The sequence below is a fragment of the Falco rusticolus genome, chromosome W (assembly GCF_015220075.1).
Source record: "Falco rusticolus isolate bFalRus1 chromosome W, bFalRus1.pri, whole genome shotgun sequence".
Lineage (NCBI taxonomy): Eukaryota > Metazoa > Chordata > Aves > Falconiformes > Falconidae > Falco > Falco rusticolus.
The window spans coordinates 11,374,878-11,394,900 of record NC_051209.1 but is presented as its reverse complement, the minus strand read 5'-3'; the positions used below and the strand labels follow the sequence as shown (position 1 = coordinate 11,394,900).

The 20,023-nt window shown below is 42.4% G+C and overlaps 1 pseudogene; it reads left to right on the top strand.

The window, feature by feature from the left end:
* LOC119140700 overlaps positions 1-20,023 on the top strand; it is a 145,805-nt pseudogene that overhangs the window by 107,114 nt on the left and 18,668 nt on the right.

Here is a 20,023-nt window from a genome sequence, read left to right as displayed (position 1 = left end):
GTGATGAACTGTCATGTCAAGGCTTTCCCAGGGATGTGGGCAAAGAGGACCCTCATTTGGACCCATTTGTGGGGTTTATAGCCCTCTTGTAACCCTACAGAAGCAACAGGTGGTCCATGCATGTGACTTTGAGACCAGGATTTTAGAAGCTTTTGAAAATGGCACCATAGTTTCTATTTTTCTTAGAGAAACAGAGCATGGGAGGATCTTCTGACTCCAGTGATACGTAGAGAAATTTATTTATTAATTTTCTTTTCCACCTTCCCTGCAAAGGTAAACATAGCATTTACATTTGCAGGCAGAGGGCGAGGACAGGAGGGCTGTGGAAGGGGGGAGGAAGGATTTGTGTTCTGTGATTTGTATTCCAGCCTTGAAAACTTATGTAGCCTAGTGTGACATGAAAACTGATCTGAGCCCATTTCCATTTCTGTCAAAAGTGCATATTAAAACTGCATAATGAAATACTTGTGGGGGTAGTGCTAAACTCTCAGACAGATGGTTCACAGTTAGTGCTAACTAGCACAGTGAAATGAGAAGCTAGATTAAGCCATCAACCCCGTAATTAACCATTTGTTGCTCCATTTATCTCCAGGATATTCTCAGTTTTCTTGTTCTATTAAAATAACAATAAATAATCTTTTTAATTCTCTTTGGTCTTTTTGTAAACTGTTGCTGGTCATAATTTATACTGCTTTTAGTTTACCAGAAATAGAAATGGATAAATACCAATTAAAATGCATGAATTATCATTGATGTTGTACACAGCTGAAAGATTAAATTTACAAGCAGGGAAGTAGTCTTTTTTTTTTTTTCTGTCTAGATAAAATACATTGATATTTCATTCAGAATCTCAGTGAAGTAATGAACTTGGTGCCAAAGATTCAAACTGCAGCAAAAGATAAGTTTTAATTGCTGATACCTAATCCTCTAGAGGGAAGAAAATTTGATTAGTGATGTGTTGGGCCAGGATGAATATTATTGATTGTTGTGATGCACAGAAAGAGGTGTCAAAAACTCTCCAAAGATGAGCAACACTTTCTGATCTCACCACTGCTGGGAGAGACATCGAGACTGAATATTTTACTCTGATTTAATGCTGATTCTCATGTTCTTCTGCATCAAGACACCATGGCACTACTTTGTGTTTCTGAAAAATTTGAGACTGGAATCATAGAATCATTACATGGTTTGGGTTGGAAGGGACCTTCAAAAGCCATCTAGTCCAACCCTCTGCTATGAGCAGGGACATCTTCAACTGGATCAGGTTGCTCAGAGCCCCATCCAACCTGGCCTTGGATGGGGCATCTACAGCTTCTCTGGGCAACCTGTTCCAGTGTTTCACCACCATCATTATAAAAAAGAAATTGTGACTTCTAATTAGGAAACTTATCTAAATGCATGCTTTGGGAACCTCCTCCAGGGATAGCCAGTTCCTCAGTCCACATGATGATTTCACCTGCTGCCCACTGTCTTAGACATAGAGTTGAAAAGCTGGAAATAAGAAGGGCTGAAAGCTGTCTGAGTGAAACGATACAAATTGTGAGACTGTTGAATTCTGTAGAGTTGCTTCCCTCAGAATTTTAATGTTACTTTGTGCTGTCAAAGCCAGGCAGATAAGAAGCTGCCTTAATGAAGCACTAATTGCATTGCATTCAAATGTCACAAATAATCCTGGATGTGGGACTCGGTTTTTATTCAATTTTTCTTTCTTTATATAAAGGACATTAAGAGAATTTGAGACAATTCATTATGTAGCTGAAGCTGGCTGTTATTCTTTGCAACAGAGCAAAGTCTTTCTGTTTTATGGTCAGAGGGTCCTGTTTTTAAGCAAAGACTAATGACGTGCAACAGAGCCGTAAAAAACTGTAGTTGAGGCTTTAAAGATTAATTCCAGGATCTATGTATGTTGGTGTTAGTTAGTTCTACAGCCCAGTTAAAATCCATGCATAATTAGTGATAAAGTTTGAGCTTAAAAGCACAGAGCATGTCCAGCTCTAGGTATCCTAAAAAGTAGTTTAGTTAATGTTTTAGGTATCCTAAAAAGTAGTTTAGATGCAATGTAAAGTAGCAGTCTCATTGCCAAGCAGTAGCTAATTTTTCTGAGGAACAAACAGAAAATAAAAATAGGCTCAGCTCAGATCCCTAAGATGACTTTCTTGACCCTCATGGTTGAAATCAAAATCCTGCATCATCCTCCATGCGTGCAACACCCACAAACATCCCTTTGTAGGATGGGTTTTGTTTTGTGTTATTTTACTCATTGAAAAAGATAGGTTCAGCTCTCCCCTCTTCTACCAAACTATTTAGGCCTCCTCTGTAGTCAGTAGAGAGGGAGAGATCTGGGAGTGGGAGAGATGCCTTGAGCAGCTGTTTACCTGCCCCTGGCTTGGGTGGGATGCACTGCTTCCCCAGTGGTACCCAGCTCCAACCACTGACCGCAGGGAGAGCCTCAACCATGCACTTAGGCTAGATGCCCGGCGTTTAGGCAGTGCGTGCTAGGGAAGGTAGGCAACATACCCACATCGTGACTGAGCAACCAGCCTGCCACAGATTTCTTGCTGCCTCCACATCCCTTGCTGTGATCTCCCCTGAGCAAGCAAAGCTTGTGAAATGATTCTTTTTCTCCTGCCTGCTCTCCTCTGGAGCAGCATCCCCAAACAAGGTAGCAGAGGCTGCTCACTCTGTCTGTGCTAACTGCTTACATGAAGCTGCATACGGGTGAAATCACTCATCCTGGGTGAGGGGCTGGGGATGGAAAGAAAAAGCATTTTGCTCCAGCAGTTTAAGTAGCCAGACAGTTTTTCCTAGACAGCATCTGGAGTGTTGGGCATGGGCTGGTTATTTGTGAGAGGTCTGATCTCTCTGCAAGTGCACTCCAGCTGGCAACTCTAATCTGCTTCTACCCCCTGCTGCTTTCCTGACATTTCCCTGCAAGCTTTGCTCAGGACATTTTGCTACTAACAGTGTCACTGTCATTCCCAAGCAGGGCAGAGGTAGAGCTGGCTGAACCTTTTCCAGCATAGAGTTAAGCACCAAGGGGGAAAAAAAGCATTTAAGTCGACCTGACATTAATCATGATTCAAATTTGCAGATTTTAGCCAAAGACAGGTTTCTCGGTTGGACTCCTAAGAGGATGTAGACATTGTTCACATGTCCTTGAGAGAGGAGAATTCCTTCTGGTCTATGTCCCAGCAGAGTGGGAACCACCTGGGGTGGTGGGGACCTGATTCCTGCTTGGTTCAAAGCAAGGATTCAATTCAACATCTCTTGACTCATAGAACAACAGTTTTTTTGACCACAAATAGTGTCACCGGCTGTGAATATGCAGCTTTTTAGAAAAGTGAGACAGCTTGAACAGCCCAAAATGTCCTCTACCTCTGGGATGAAGGTGCTGTGTTACATATCCCTGTTTAGCATCAGGCAGAGAGAAAACCCCAGATGAGTGTCCTACCCATAGAACTGTACAGAGTGCACAAATAGCATGGGTGCTGCTTCGACTTCGGTGTAGCTACTGCCCTCTTTAAAATAATGTTTTATAATCTGGAGCAATGTTCTTCTTTTGAACTGCTAAAGTCTCTGGCAAAGCTTGGTTGGGGTCAGCAGAAGGCCACGGACTGGGACACATGCAGTTCAAGGACAGAATTTAAACACATTTTATCTCAAGATAAGTTTTATAAGTTTCTTAGGCTGATATATAAGAGTGCAGCAGAAGGTCACTAAGATAGTCAAGAAGCTGAAGCATATGGCACACTAGGAAAGGCTGAGGTAAATGGAGTTTTTAAGCCTTGAGAAGAAAAGGCCGAGGGGGAACCTAATCACAGTCTTCTGCTGCTCAAAGGAAGCTTATGGAGACCATTGCAGAGAGGTGAACACTGAAAAGGCATGAGGCAATGGACACAAGTTGCCACAAGGCAAATCATGATTGGATATAAGGACAAAAACTTTCCCAATGAGAGTGATGCAACCCTGGGATGGGGACCCAGAGTGCTGGGGGAATCTCCACCCTTCAAGATTTTCAAAACACAATTGGACATGGCCTTTCAGTTAGCCATTCTTGGAGCAGGAGGTGGGACTAGACACCTCCAGGTACCCCTTTTAACTTCACATTTTCCATGAATCCATGATTAATTTCTTCCTAATACCATGTCACACTTCTCAGACATGTCTGGGCTCATGTTTCCATGGCATTTGCAGAGATAGGCCTTGCAAGATGCTGTTTGCTGATGCACTGTTACACTGGGGCATGGTCTCTGTTTCAGTTAGATGGTAACACAAATGGAAATTTGCAGCCCTGCCTTCTCCCTTCCCTCCAGCTCCCCTAATTTAGCGAGGATTTACTGTTAGGTTTTTACCGTAGGCCAGTATAACGCCTTTCTCTCAGTGGAGTGATGCCCCACTGAGCCCACGTTGAACAGGACCCATAACAGTGGGTATTTTATTAGGCTTTTGTTGGAGTATCTCACATCTTGTTCTAAATAGGTTCCTATTCTGCTCTTATCACCGCAGCATCTGAGCTCCTTCCCGTGACACATTAGACAGTGTGACTAATATCTGTTGCATACTGTTTGTTCTGTCACCTTTTCCCAAAGGGAGAAGTGTGTGAAACGTTAACATTTGCTGGCCTAATTTTATCTTGTGCATTGCTGTAACTTGTTTGTGCTGGGTTTGCATTATCTCTACAACCATTGCTGTGTGCTTGCACAGAGGAGGCAGGTGAAGGAAAGATACTGTGAACTTCAGGGAGAGGTAGGGAGGGTTTTGATAACTCTCTGCTACTTCTCCTTTGGAGTGAATTCCATACTGGGGTCCAGGAAAGGTCTGGCTCTCTTAAAGATGAGCTTTGTCCATAACTTATGTCAGAGGAGCAAATTTCTTCCCATGCTTTACCTCATGTGTGAAAAGGTCCAGTATTATGAAGACTATTTCTCAGGACAAGTCACCACAGCAAATATTGCCCCATGGAGAGAGCTCTGTTTATCCCAGAAAAGCTCAACACTTTGACCTCATGAGCCATGACCAAGCTCCACCCATGTCCTACCACACTGTGCACTTTCTAAGTTTAATCTTTGCCCTCATTCAAACAGCAGCTGAAGTTTAGCTGAAGTTTTTCCCCTTTTGGCTCTTCACAGATCATCCTGAGGAACCTGACTAATCAAGAAGTGGCCATGTTTACCTACGGTGAATGGCTGTCAAAGGTGAAAAATGCCAAGGGCAGTCTTGAGTGTGAGATGCCAGCTATCATAGATGACGAGCAGATGATGGAGGACACAACATACACTCTTCAGGTTAAAACCAGTGATGCTGGAGGTTTGTCCATGGTGGATATTTTATTACTTTTCTATTATGGAGTTAGATTTTTAGCAATGGAAAACATCTCCTTTTTAATTTGAAATTCTGTTAAAAAAAGCATCATTTAACCCTACCAAGCTGGAACACCGCCATTTTGTCTGGATGTTCATCATGACAGTGTGATTCAGTGGGATTCATCCTCATCTGAACTTCGGGCATGAAATATTTAGATACAAGGCCTAGATATGACTGCTCACTGCTTTCTCTGAAGACACCTTAACAGAAGCTATTGCCAGACCATGTTGCAGTGGTCAGGAGCTCCCTTTCTCTTTTTGGTTAGGTCAGATCCATCCACATAGGATGGATAAAAAGGTTATGGTCCAAGCTGGTGGGCTCCAGGTTTTCAGTCAGCGCTATCTACTTTGCCCAAAGAAGACAGCAATAATTCACTCTCCAAAGTGTTTTGAGACCATTTATCTCAGGCTGTGAAAAACCATCCCTAAATGCACACCAGATAAAAGAGGTGGATCAGAGTATAAAGAAAGCTGAAGCACTTCAAGAGCCAAGAAATGGGATTTTTATGTCATTTCCTGGGACCACTGCCTCTTTTCATGAGAACTTCTGTCAGGCTGCTGAATGAAAGCTGCAGCCACATAGAAGCTGCCTGATGCCAAAATGGGGCAAGCTAGACATTACCTTGTACGAAAGGTTGAACCTCAGAGGGGATTCTGCCACACCAGTACACATAATCACCTTCTGATCTCTACCTGTCTTTCTTTTCTTTTTTTCTTCCCCCCCCTCCCCCATCCCGATTTACCAGTGGTAATTTATGCAGCTTGTGAGGTTTGATCTGAGAATATCAAAATTCCCCTGGCAGAGTGTCTTCGTGCCACCACACCTTTTTTTATCTATTTGCTCTGCCTGCTGCTTGTCTGAAAAACATGTCATGAAATACGAAAAACAAAAGAGGGAGAGGAAGATTTTTTTATGTATCTGGCAATCCGTCTGGTATAATGGTAGATCTTTGGGTGACCTTTTTGTGAAATCCAGCCCTAACTCAGACAGGCAATGGAAATAGAAATGAGAGGAGAATAGAAGATGACAGCAACAGCAGACAGATCTGCCCTTCCCATCGAATGAAGACTGATGGGTATTAATGATGAAACATTTTATTTCATTATGAACAGCAACAACCAGTAGGAAAGAGTGGATTACAGAGAGGTTTCAGAGAGTCTGTTTATGATTAGATCACACAGCGCACTGACATAATGCTGAACTTTATCCAGCTCATCTGAAGAGGGTACAAGTCATGAACCATCTCCCCCCCCCCCCCTTGATCATTATGTATTCCACAATTACTCCTGGTTGGACCAATTCAGGAAGGAAGACTTTTTATCCTGGACAGTTAGTTTAAACACGTTATATCATTTCCTGCCACAGTGACATTGTTTAGGGACAATGCTCCACAAGGAATACAATTCGATGTGTTTATTTCTAGATATAATGTTTTTCTCTGCAATAGCTTTCAATTTGCCAGTGCATCTGAGGTATTGAGAAAAAAAAATAATTAATCTCAGCTATTTGTCACTCTCCACAAAATTATACTTCTGGTCTTAGTTCCTTCTAGTCTAGACTGCCTCTGGTCAATTCATCCAGGAGGGGCATCTTAATCAGTAGTTTGGATCATCCTCTGGAGCAGAGGTCCTCAAACTACGACCCACAGGCCGGATACGGCCCCCCAGGGTCTTCAATCCGGTCCCCGGTATTTAAAGACACACACACTCCCCCCCGCTGGGGGTTGGGGGGGGAATCCAAGCAGCTGCAGATGACTTCCTGCCACTTCATCCACGCACCGGCCCCCTGTTTAAAAAGTTTGAGGACCCCTGCTCTGGAGGGTCTCTCTCAGTCCCTCTTCATCAGATTCAGACAGAGCCAGCACAATTAATTTAGGCTAGATTGTTAAAGTTAGGGAAAATGAATCCCACAAAAATTGTCCTGTAGCCAACTGGAAAGCATCAGCCATTTCCTCCCCAACATACACACAGATTTAACAACAGTCTCATCCTAGTTTTTCCTCCAAGAAACCTTTGAGCCACCGTTTGGCCTTCCAGAAGTCATTCCATTTGAATGCTCATGTAACACACAGAGGTTGCATCAGGGAAAGGCTCCTCTTCTGCAAAGGTCAAATCTGTCTTTCAAAGGTCAAGTCCAGAGGCCACCAGAAGTACCTCAGGTGGCAGCTGTCAGAGTACATATAGAAAAGGGGAGAAGAGGTTGTTACAGCAGACACATGCCAAGTCCAATGGGTAATCTTTGGTTAAAACCAAAATCTGGATCTACTTTTGATCTTAGAAGAGAAGTAAAGCACAATCTCATTTTCTTCAAGGTATGACTTGTAGAGAGCTTTATAGCAGGTGCTGCAGGCCACGATGCCTGTGAAGGACCTTGAAGGCTAAAAGAAGAAAGAAAGTAAGATAAGGTTGGCTGAACGCCTAGAAGACAATTGGGATATGAAGCAAGGCTGGAGTGGATGCGTGATGCCACATCGGCAGCTGGCTGAGAACATGAAACTCACAGAGATAAGAAAGAAGAGAGGAAAAAAATGTAACAAGTTCAGTGTGTTTGTAACTTAGTAATTACTTAGTAATTAACCAATTATATGTAGCCAAGAAGTGTGTGAACAGTATTGATTAACCAATGATATTTTAGTATGTTGCGCGTGATCAAAAAACGAGGTTATATAAGTGTGGGTTTTGGACTAATAAAGGGTCTTCTGGTCAAATTCAGGAGTCCGTTCTTCAATCTCCTCAAATGGTGACCCCTACGGAGGAGTTCCGAAGCCTTGGAAGAATAAGGATGGAACCGGTTGATAAAAACAGCAGCTCATGGAGGAGGGCTGCGTTCCGGAGGAGACGTCTTGGCTGAACAATCGTCTTGCTGGCTGGACCGGGTAGACAACCTAAACCCTGGGGATAACACCTGTACGCATCAATACAGGTGAGCAGCCAAGAAACTTTAGAGATTTTAAATATTTGAAGAAATTTCAAGAAGCTTTAGAAACATGTACTCATTGAGACAGGTGAGCAGTCAAGAATCTTTAGAAACCTGTACTCATTGTGACAGGCGAGCAGCCAAAAAGCTTTAGAAACCTGTACGGATTGAGACAGGTGAGCAGCCAAAAACCTTTACAGACTTTAATAATTTTAAGAAATTTTAAGAGACCTTAGAAACTTTAGTAAATGGGTTCCCATATGTCTGCAGAGGAAAAAAGTATATTAAGGATGTTTCAGCATATTTTGCACAAAAGAGGAATTCTATATGAAAAAAGTAATTTGAGACTGTTGCTAGCCTGGTTAAAGAGCCAAGGCACCCCAGCTACCTCGACACAAATATTTGATGTTAGAATGTGGGAGTCAGCAGGAGAGCAAATTTGGGAAAAAGCATCTCGAGGAGATTTCACTGCTACCCAAGTTATGACTACTTGGAGATTAGTGCTCGAGACTTTGAAAGAGATGCGTGCAGAAAACCAGCTTGCAGGTTTTGCTAAGGAGGCTTGGTCGGAGACTGAGAAAGGGCAGGAAGCCAGTGTAATAAAACAAGATGTTGCTCAGCAGACGGAGCTGAATGAGAGCAAGGCTGAAGATAAAATTGAGCATATTTCTGATGAACTAGAAGGATCAGAGCTGGAGGACTCGGATGAGGATGGATAAGATGAAAATTTGTTAAATTTATGGTTGGAGGATTTGCAGTTAAAAAAGGAACAGTCAAAAGTAAGGAAGAAGCGACTGGTGCAACAGAGTGCTAATAAGGAAAGCAGTAGTGATAATGAAAATGATATCAGGAGACGGATTAAAGAAGAGTGGAGGAGAGTGCACTTGGAAAGTATGAAAGAGGGAGTGCACACGTTTCCCATGATATTACAAGATAGACACCCAGGCCAATAACAGGCGTTTCACTGGGAAATGATTAAGGAACTACAGAAAACTGTAATGCAAAATGGACTATATTCTCCTTTTACACAAAGTTTATTAGAGAATGTGATGATGAGTCTGCAGCTGGTGACTCTGTTAGAATGGATCTGTGACAAAGTGCTGGACTTTCTGCCTGATGACTCTTTGCAAATTCCTGCCTGGCAAGTGGTCAGCAGATGATTGTATGATGCTGCCGCGGAGGGGGACTCCGCGTCAGAAATGCATTTAGGACCTTGGTGGCAAATTCTGACTACTCTTCGCCAAGTGTGGACTAATTCTACTAACAGTGCTAAACCAGGGGAAACTGTAAATTCCACCAACAGTGCGAGTGCTAAACCAGGGGAAGCTGTAAATTCCACCAACAGTGCGACTCTTCTCAACACACTGTCAACAATGGCGACTCCATCCACACCTCCTTTGCCCCCAAAGCTCCTGTCACTGACTGCAGCAACCCTCACAACACAGGACCAAGCGCAGGAACAGGACAACTCAGACAATGATTCCATTGACACTGATAAACCTTTTGATCCAGGTCCTACAGATCTGGAAAAGGAGCTAGACCTTTTTCCTCCCCCCCGATGCATTGACTGCATTTTCGGGGAGGGTGAAAGGGGGTGTGAGGGATCAGTGGCAGGAATGCAAGTGGGAAGCGCTTAAGCGAGGGGATTTGGGAATCGCTATGGCATGTTCAGTATTTTGTCAGATAAATCAACCTTGAGAGTGGCAGCCTATACAATACGAGGCCGTTAAAGAATTAAGCAAAGCAGTGCGGGAAGGGGGGATTCATAGTACCTTTGCTATGTCCCTTCTTGAAGTGATGGCAGAGCCTTATACACTCACACTGCATGATTGGAAGTCATTGCTTTGTATGGTGCTAACTCTGACACAGTATATGATGTGGTTATCTGATTTTTGTGAACTATGTGTAGTGTCCTTGATTGAAAACCTTAATCGGGGAATTGCTGTTAACTATGAGCAGTTGGCTGGAGAAAATAATTGTGCTGATTCTGTGACTCAGGCAAGGTATCCTGCAGAGGGATTTTTAAAGGACCGAGGACATATGTTACCATTGTCCGGGTTGGACAACCCAGGCCTGTTAGTTAAAGCTGCAAAGCAACTTTAAATTGTCCTGGGAACAAGCAGGGTGAGAAAGAAAAAAGCTATGCACAAACAAGAAGCCAGGTGCAGAGCAAGTCCTGGGAATTGCGAAATCAGCACACTCTCATCGGCACACTCTGATCAGGCGCCTGCAGCATGCTCACCGATCAGCAACACGGACGCCCACGTGGCCAGAGACTTTTATCCAATCACCTGTGTGTAAAGTCGTGTGAGCGGTTGGTTTAAGTTATAAATATGACCTGTTTGTTTAATAAAGTGAGCACGGCATGTAGCCATATTGGTGTGATTGTCGTGACTTGGCTGACTCTCCACGGGGGACCCTCTTCAGTATCCCAGGGACAACTATTTGCAAATGAAGGAGATGGCTATTAAGGCAGTCCGGACACCGGAGTCTCACCACAGTCTTGCAGGGTCCTAGAGAGTCCTATATTAACTTTATTGATCGGCTTCAGAATATTTTGCAACAGCAAGTCGAGCATGAGGAAGCTCAAGGGTTGCTTTTAAAACAACTGGCTATGATAATGCCAATTATAATTGTAAACGGGCAACTTTCACAATTGCAACCCCAACACGTGTCAGATGATTATAACGCAGAACTCACAGCAGACTGTAACTCTCAGGTTGAGTTCTGGAATGCACTGTAACATGATTTTGCCTCTCTAATCTCTTCTGTAAGAATAGTACACACTCTTAACTTGCTTAGTAAATTAGACTGCTAGCTTGCTAAAGAAAGTAATACTACAAATACTATTTTTTTTTTCTGGCTTATCAAACAGATGGTGATTCTGTCCGTCATATTTTGTACAGAACTGAGTTGCTATTGATTGTTATTATTAGCATAGGGACACAAATGTGAAGACTTTGATAGGGTGTGTTATGTGAATCTGAGTGACCACTCTGAATCAAACCACAAAAGCATACAAAACTTAAAAGCCTTAAACAAAGATCTGCAGCAGAGCCACGGGCGGGATGCCTTTGGTCTCTTCTCACGGCTGGGAAACTTTGGGCCATGGATCAAAAGTATTACAGGATTTATTATAATTATCTTTAACCACTTTATTGATGTTTGCCTATATCTCTCATGCTTTTTTTCCTGTATTCAGCGTTTAGTTGATTGTAACCTAAATCAGGTCATGGTCACCCAGCTACGCATAACCTTTGCCTCGTCGCAATTAACAAGCAAAAGAGGATAGAGAATGTCTGAAGAGAGATATAGGAGAGGAAGATGGAGAATATCTGACCTAACAAGAGATGAGAGAACAGCTAGGTATTGTGAAGGAGAGTAGGAAAGATGAACATGGTTATCTAGTGATAAATAGGTGTCTGCGTGCTTGTAGTGACATATAGCTATGTAACTGCATGAATGATTTCTGCCCTGAGCCTGGTGGTGCATGCAGCTGCGGTTTGTGTCCGGGCTCAGAGATGTAAATATGGGCTTCTCTGTTATGGTAAAGTGTCTCTGGTTGCAAAAAAAAAAAAAAAAAAAAAAAAAAAAAAAAAAAGAAGAAAAGGGTGACTAAGCTGTAAATACTGTATACTATTATCTTTCCTTTTTCTTAAGCAATGTTTTTATTTCCCTGTTTGTGTATATTTATATAGATATAGATATAGATATCTATAAAAACAAACAACCAACACAAAGCAACCAGAACATTTTGAGAAACTTTTATAGTTAACTTCTACATTTAATTCCAGTAACAATCTAAAGGTGTCCGTTTAGCTGTTTTAGTTCTAAGTTTTCATTGTATGCTTTCAGGTTCTTTGAAAAGCAGCAATAACAGTTGAACAATTATTTAAAGTAAAACTTTCTTCTACACAATTTTCACTTCCATGCTTTAGAACGGAGACACAGTGGAACACTCGCCCAAGTGCAAGATTTCAAGAGCTTTTAAGTAGGTTTTATCTTTTTTTTAGGATAGAAAATGTTTCTTAACAGCTTATATATAGAATTTACAAGTTAAACACAATTTCTCATGCTCATTTATTTGATTAGAAGTTTCTGATGGAATATTTTCATAAAATTTCCATAGCTTATTGCAAGTTTTTATAAATAATCATAAACCTATACGTTGAACTCTGTATGAAATGCGCTGATAACAAAAGTTTTACATTTTGTGAACCTGATTGAAATGTACACACATACACATAAAATAAGGCTAAAATTGGTAATTAAGTGATGATTAAAAAAAAAAGGAAAAAAAAAAAGAGGAATGAAGAGTCCATAATGTGTTAAAACAACCTTTTGAAAAAGAAAAAAAAAGCAAAAAAACCCCCAAACAAACAAAAAGGGGAAATTGTACAGAACAGAGACAGAGGGTTGTTTTGACATTGATAATGTGCAGCTGTGGCCTTGCTTTGAATGATGTGCAGCTGAGATCCTGCAGCAAAGAGTTAAATAACTTTGAGGGAGTATGAGAAGAAACTAGGATGAGACAGAAACAAAGGAGGAATGTGATCTCACCTCTAGAAGAGAAGGAAACATCATGAACAGCAGAGAGTAGCCTATAGTGAACATTACTAAGGAATGTGTTGTATGAAACTTTCGGACCATTCAGAGTCGATTCACAGTCAGTTACAAAAATTGAAGGACATGTCAAAGGACTTACAGAGTGAACTATTGGGAGATTGGTTGTGGAATCGTTTTAAGTCGTGGGGAATCACCAGATGGTTGCAGGAGCTTACAATACACAGAGGAATGTTGTTATTGGTAATTGTAGTTAATTGATGATTATTCCATGTATGTTGAATTGTATAAGATCTATGATTCAAAAGAAGTTTAACCTGTATGTTGTTTCTGTTAAAAATAAAGAAGGGGGAATTGTAGAGAGCTTTATGGCAAGTGCTGGAGGCCACGATGCCTGTGAAGGACCTTGAAGGCTAAAAGAAGAAAGAAAGTAAGATAAGGTTGGCTGAATGCCTAGAAGACAATCGGGATATGAAGCAAGGCTGGAGTGGATGTGTGATGCCACATCGGCAGCTGGCTGAGAACATGAAACTCACAGAGATAAGAAAGAAGAGAGGGAAAAAACCGTAACAAGTTCAGTGTGTCTGTAACTTAGTAATTAACCAATTATATGTAGCCAAGAAGTGTGTGAACAGTATTGATTAACCAATGATATTTTAGTATGTTGCGCGTGATCAAAAAACGAGGTTATATAAGTGTGGGTTTTGGACTAATAAAGGGTCTTCTGGTCAAATTCAGGAGTCCGTTCTTCAATCTCCTCAATGACCCACAGACACAGCTGCAACAGAGCCAGGCAACCTGATGGTTCTTTCTGTGGCACAAAAATGTCCTCGTTGGTTCATTTGTATTTACGCAGACTTTCTGTATTCTGTATGCAGGCATCAGGTACATGGTAATGCAACAAAGATGGAGAAAGAATAAATACTGCTTTCTCATTTTCCAAGCATTAATGAAGCAGAAGGTTTTTATCTCCGCTGTTATAAGATTAAATAGTATGTTGACAGTTCAGCTACAGCCTACAAATTACATAATTTAGGACAGTTGGTGTCAGTTCCTAGTGCCTTATCCAAGTCTCTGTTAAGTCAAAACAAGGTCATTCTTTGGCCTCGGAAGGCTGTGACTCAAGCCCCCAGTTTGTTTAAAAATTATGCAATTCAATAAAAATCCTAAAATCATAGACACTTTTGTTGGAAGGGGTCTCTGGAGATTATTTCATCCATCTTCCTTCTCAAAAGACTATTGCCAGCACTAGGTCACATCAGCTATCAGCTAAGACTGCCCAGCTGAGTCTTGAAGACCTCCAGGGATAGTGATGCCACCACCTCCCCAGGCACCTGATACAGACCTGTTCTGTTATCATAAGAAACATTTTTTTCCTGATGCCTGAACCTCCTTAGCAACTTGTTACTGTGGCTTCTTGGGGTATGGTCTGACATCTCCACAGTACATGACCCTGTCATTGTTGTCACTGTCCCTCCATGTCATCAAGGGGCCCTTGTTCACCTGCCCCTGCTCATCTCCTTTGGCTTCTCCTCAGCGTTGTTTTCCCAGCTCCTGTCCATCTTGGCAACCATCTGCTGAGCCCTCAGTGTCTCAACATGACCCAGGAATTCAAACTGGCAGCATTGTGAAAGTATGGGTTTCTCAGTGCTGAGCAAAGGAGATAAGACCTTCCTTTCAGGTTCTGGCCATGCTCCTCCTGACGTAGCCCAATATACCATTTGCATTGAACACGGAGAACTTGCTGTTAGCTCAGATTCAACCTGAATATGAATGTTACTGCTGTAACCTTTGGGTCTTCTTCAACTTCCTAGCACGTACACATGCACGGTTTATTCCACCCCAGATGCTGAACTTTGCATTTCTCCTTGCCGAACTTCATGGGATTTCTGCTTGCCTGGTCCTCAAGCTTCTCAAGGTCCATCTGGGTTGGAATTCTGCCATTCAGCACATCAGTCACTCCCCCAAATTTAATGTTAGCTGGAAAACCACTGAGGATGCGCTCTGTCATTGCTTAGGCTGTTGATGACGAAGTTCAGGGCTGCAGACCCCAGTATCAACCCATGTACTATTGCACTGGTTGCCAGCTGAGGCTTGTGCAACCACAATACCTCTTCATCTGTCAAATCGGTTACAGTTCCTAAATATACCTGGCAGTTTCCTGGAATTAAAAACGACGACAACAACAAAAAACAGGGACCCAAACAGGTGAAACGTACATTGATTCAGCAATTTCTGTTCTTTTCTTCCCCGTCTCCTGCTAATTGCTTCTGAGGGAAATGTCATGGCATGAGGCCTTCATCAGCTTCTTCCTGCAGGGAAGGTTTTGCTAAGAAACAGTTGCTTCTGTGCTTTTTGAGACCTTGCATTAATTGGGAGCCTGCTCCTTGTAAGGAAATGGACTTCAGTTTGCTTTGTTCCTCACCTCAGCAAGCTTTAGGGTCATACAAGGTACTGCCAGATGAACTGCCTGAATCCCTGATGCTTTCTCATCCTTAAGTCCTTCTTAGGGATCTGCTGAAAATCAGCCCTGATTTAACACAGGCAATTTTTCACGTAAACACCACATGTTCCTTTGTCTTTTCTCTATATGACTCTTTCTCCTCCTTTTTTTTTTTCTTTTTTTTTTTTCAGTCCTTCTATAAGAAGAATTGTGAATTCTTCCTAATTTCTGTATTCAAATAATTATTCCAAAGCAGTGGTAGCTTTCTCAAAAAGTTTTGTGTCCCCCCTCAACTTTGTCTCTGCATTGTGTTGTGAATGGAGCTGTGGGAAATACTGTTCGTGTGGCCTAAAGTGAATTTACAATACCCTTGTGTAAGAAAAGGCTTGGCAGGTGGTTAGAGATTTCAAAGCTGGGCTATCTAACCGAGGGCAGCAGACGCTGAGTGTCTTTATAAGACAGATTTGGGTTTGATTATCTCATTTTCATTTTCTAAAATGTAAGGGCTTTGGTTCTGACACAGCAATGAATGTCTGCCCGCATGGAATCAAATCAAATCTTTCTATGAATCTGCTTTTTTATTATGGCATCAAAACTAAAAAGCAATAATTTTGGTCAAATTAGAAGTAGTGCCAGATAAAATTGTTGTAACACTTTCAGCTAAAATGTTCATACGGTCACTGCAGGTGGTGGTTTGGCCTTGAACTCTCTAAAAGTCAGGAAAATTGACAGCATGGCTATTTTCTGCAGCAAAGTATGGACAGTAATGGGCATATGGAATTTAATCAGGTAATAAAGATCATCTTAGAAATTATTTTTTTCTTAACAAGTACATAAGGTGGGAGCTGGTGGGGCAAAATGTTGCATGAGAAACTGGGGCTTTTTCCATTAAATGCAGCATGGACAGTGTTTTGAGAAATAGGAATATTGAAGGAAGACCTACGGGAGGGGAAAGGGGGGTCACAAGATGCTGTAGTGGTTTGGTTGACGATCTGCACTTTGCTTTCAAATCCCTGTGCCGTACAACAGAGAGAGAGCAGCACAAGACAGAGCCCAGAGACATGTCCTGGGTGCCACAGGACAGCTTGGAGGAGGTTGTGGGACTGCAGAAGACCACAGTGTGGAAAACGGACTGTGGCTCAGTGGGAAGCCCAGGCCAATGTGCACTAATACTTTGTAGCTAGAAAAGTTTAAATATGTTCTTTTAATGCTCTTTCATAGATTTCTAGGTAAGTCACTTCCTAAGCTACCTTGGAAAAATGGGAGTCACGACACTGGCAGCCTCCTCAAAGTGATGCGATGCACAGTGCTCCATCAGCACTCCTGCTTCCCCTTAGTACTGCTGGCATCATGGTCACTGTACCTTGAATGCAAGGGTGAAATGCAGCTGTATTTGGGGGACAGGCTGGAAGAACTGGTTTGTTAGCTACCATGGCGTGTCCTCTTTGCAGAATCCTGCACTGAAATTCATTGACTATGCCCAGAGAAACCTGAGCATCACTGCAGCCTCTCCCAGCCTGCCTTTGCTGCCTCCATTTCCATGCCACCGGAGGCTGGGGGTCACCCCTGTATATCAGGCTAGCTTCTGACGATGTGATTTGCTCTTTCCTTCCAGGAGCAGGCACCGACGCCAACGTGTCCTTGATCCTGTTTGGGGAGAATGGGCACAGCAGGACCCTGGCTCTGAAAGAGTCCAACAAGTCTAACAAGTTAGAGAGGAACCATATGGATGAATTCAGCTTCTCGGACATGCTGAGCCTGGAAGATCTCTGCAAAGTGCAGATCTGGCACAACAACAAAGGTCAGGGCAGTGATTGGGAGGGTGGGAGAGGTTGGGCCAACATTTTCACTCGAGGAAAGGCATCCTGATACATGGACATGGGGCAGGCTGAGGGCACTGTTCCCAGGTCTGCTGCAGCCTGCATCATCTCAAGGGTTTTACCTGGATCCTGTGTCCCAGCTTGCCTGTCTAGACATACCCCCTTCATGCAGGACACCGTTTCCTCTGCAAGCTGGTGTAGCATCTGCTCCAATGTGGCCCCACCTTCAGCCTAAGCTTATAGCCACTGCTGGAGCACAGATGATGATAGCTCCTCCAAAGCACAGCCATCCAGCCAGTTATCCCAACACTCCAACTCCATTAATGTAATAACTTTTTCACAGGCCAGTATGGCACTTTCCTAGCAATTTAATGCTATCAGCCTGACACTGACACATGGGGTAATGCAGGTTGACATAACATAGTGAGCTGTAGAAGACAGGAATAAATATCTGTGTCTGTCTTTATTAAAAGACACTGCACCTCAGCCAGTGAATGTGCAGTGCCCTGTTGAGAGAGATTCTGACATTTCCCTGCTGCCGGACACCCTAAGTGGTTTCACAAACAGCAGAGCAGCACTCGGTACCACTGTCACAGTCATTTGTGTTGTTATTCAGGCACCAAGCAGCATCTTGTAACAAATGTGTCGCTCCCCCTGCTGTGATGACATCTTGTCCTATCCCATCTTCATCTAAAAAAGATGATTTTGCACTGACAATGACTTGCTTGCTAATGGCTGGCCCTTGCTGCAGCCCAAAGGTGAAGCCTGATGGCTCCCGTAGACCCACCTGGATCAGTATTAACAAGGCAGTTTGGGCAGTAGCATTTGTCAAAGTCCTGGGAGGAATGGCAGCAGTACTACCCAACCTTCACGTGGTTTTACTGGGGCTGCTGGTTTACGGCTGGGCTGGGGTTATATGTCATCATGCACACTCATTAATTGATTAACCTCTGTAGTATCATATTATATAGCTGGTGCTGAACACAGTAAGGGAGGTGCTTTTACCTGGTATTAGTTGCCAAAACACTTATTTTTTGAATCTACAGTTCGGATGCAGAAATGGAAAGGGCTATCAGAATACCCAGTAGAGTTTTAGTTAATCTGATAATAGATTATCTGTTAATTAATAGATAATTGATAGTTAATAGATATAATATTATCAAATTGTATATACTATGTATTATATTATATATAGTATATACAGTATACGATATATAATATAACACATAAAATATATTGTATAGCAATATACAAAATAAAATAGTTAATAGATAATAGTTGATCTGATAATAGAGAGTTAATCTGCAGTTGCAAGGGTGGTTCAGATGTCCTGAGAGCAGCAAGGAATCAACATGGACTTGCAGACTCATTTTCAGATATATTACCATCTAAGATGTCTACAAAATGAACATTTTCCTCAAGAGGCATTGTGGCTGTGCTAACAGAATGAAATACACCCACCAGATGAGAGCTGATCCTTAGGGCTCAGGCACGCGAACAGGCTGGGGTGTAGGAAAATGAGAACTGGATCAGGGTCGGTCAAGCCTGGCAGCTGTTTCCAACAGCAGCAGCACTGGATGCTCGAGGAAGAGGAGGAACTGAGTGAGCGTGTGTAATCTTTCCCCAGTCCTCTGCATCTTACTACACATAGCTCAGGGCATCTCCTGACATGAGTACTATTCTTGTCCATAAGTGAATTTTCTCATTCAAGTGCCTGTCCAGATGCTCCAGGAGACATTTAGCACCCACAGCATTCCATGGAAATGAGTCCCATGGGTCCGCTTTCTGCTGTATGACATGACAAGCAAACCCCCGTTAATCCAGGTGGTTTTGCTGCCTTTTCTTTCTTGCACAAGTGATCACAGTTCACCTTCTCTGTGCCACTGATGATACTGATACAGACTGGGGAGTTACCACCTTGCAGCTGAGTTATGGTAATGGCTATCTACATGCTCTTCGTTAGTGGCAAAGTGACAGAGTTTAGCCTTAGGCTAAGCAGTAAATAGGCTCAATTAGTTTAAATTTGCTGTGGGCTAAAAGCATGTACCCAGATAGCCACCATAGGTCAGCTAAAATAGTAAACCATGTGTCCAGAACCTGAAATATTAATACACATTGCAACCTCATATTCTCATTCCTTATTTCCCTCGTATCACTGGTTTGTGTTTACAAGTAAGAGTTAATACGGCTTTATGAGACCTCGCTGGCTGCAGGGTTAAGCCTTGGACAAACAACATGCTCAGGTTTTGTTCAGCAAAAATGTACTTGGTTTTCCTCCCAGAAAGGACAACTGTAGTTTAAATCATAACATATGCTGCCTTCATTGTTCCTGCATTAGTCATGTGAAAGGCATATCCTATCTAAAACTTCACACAATGCAGCATGACAGTTTGTTGGGTGGGTAGAGTATTTATTACTACTGGGATCCCAAGATATTGCTCTCCTTTGCATATATGCTTGCTCTTTCTATATAATTTATACAAATTGGCTGTGCCACTGGTTAGAAATTCCTGGCTCCATTTTTTTTGGAAAGGAATAGTGGGGTCAGGGGTTGAGGGTCATGTATGGTTTTTGTCAGATGCTTGGGGAACTTTGGGTATTAAGGAAAAATGTGCTTGTATTTACCACTTCAGGCATCAGATGTTGATCATTCTTTCTTTTTTTTTTTTTTCCTTTTTGGACTAAATGGTTCCCTGCCAATGCTCTGCAGAAGACACAGTCTCACACTGGTCTACCCCATTGCTCGTCTTTAAATCACAGATGCTGCATTTGCCTTCTCTGGAAAAGCATGTCAGTTTTATGTTCCCACTTTAATGCTTTTAAATGCCATTTTCCCCACAAAAACTGCTGAGTGGCATCTCTGTAGGAGATATAAAGGAGGAATGAAGCCCCCATTTAATTCCCCTGACTTCAGTAA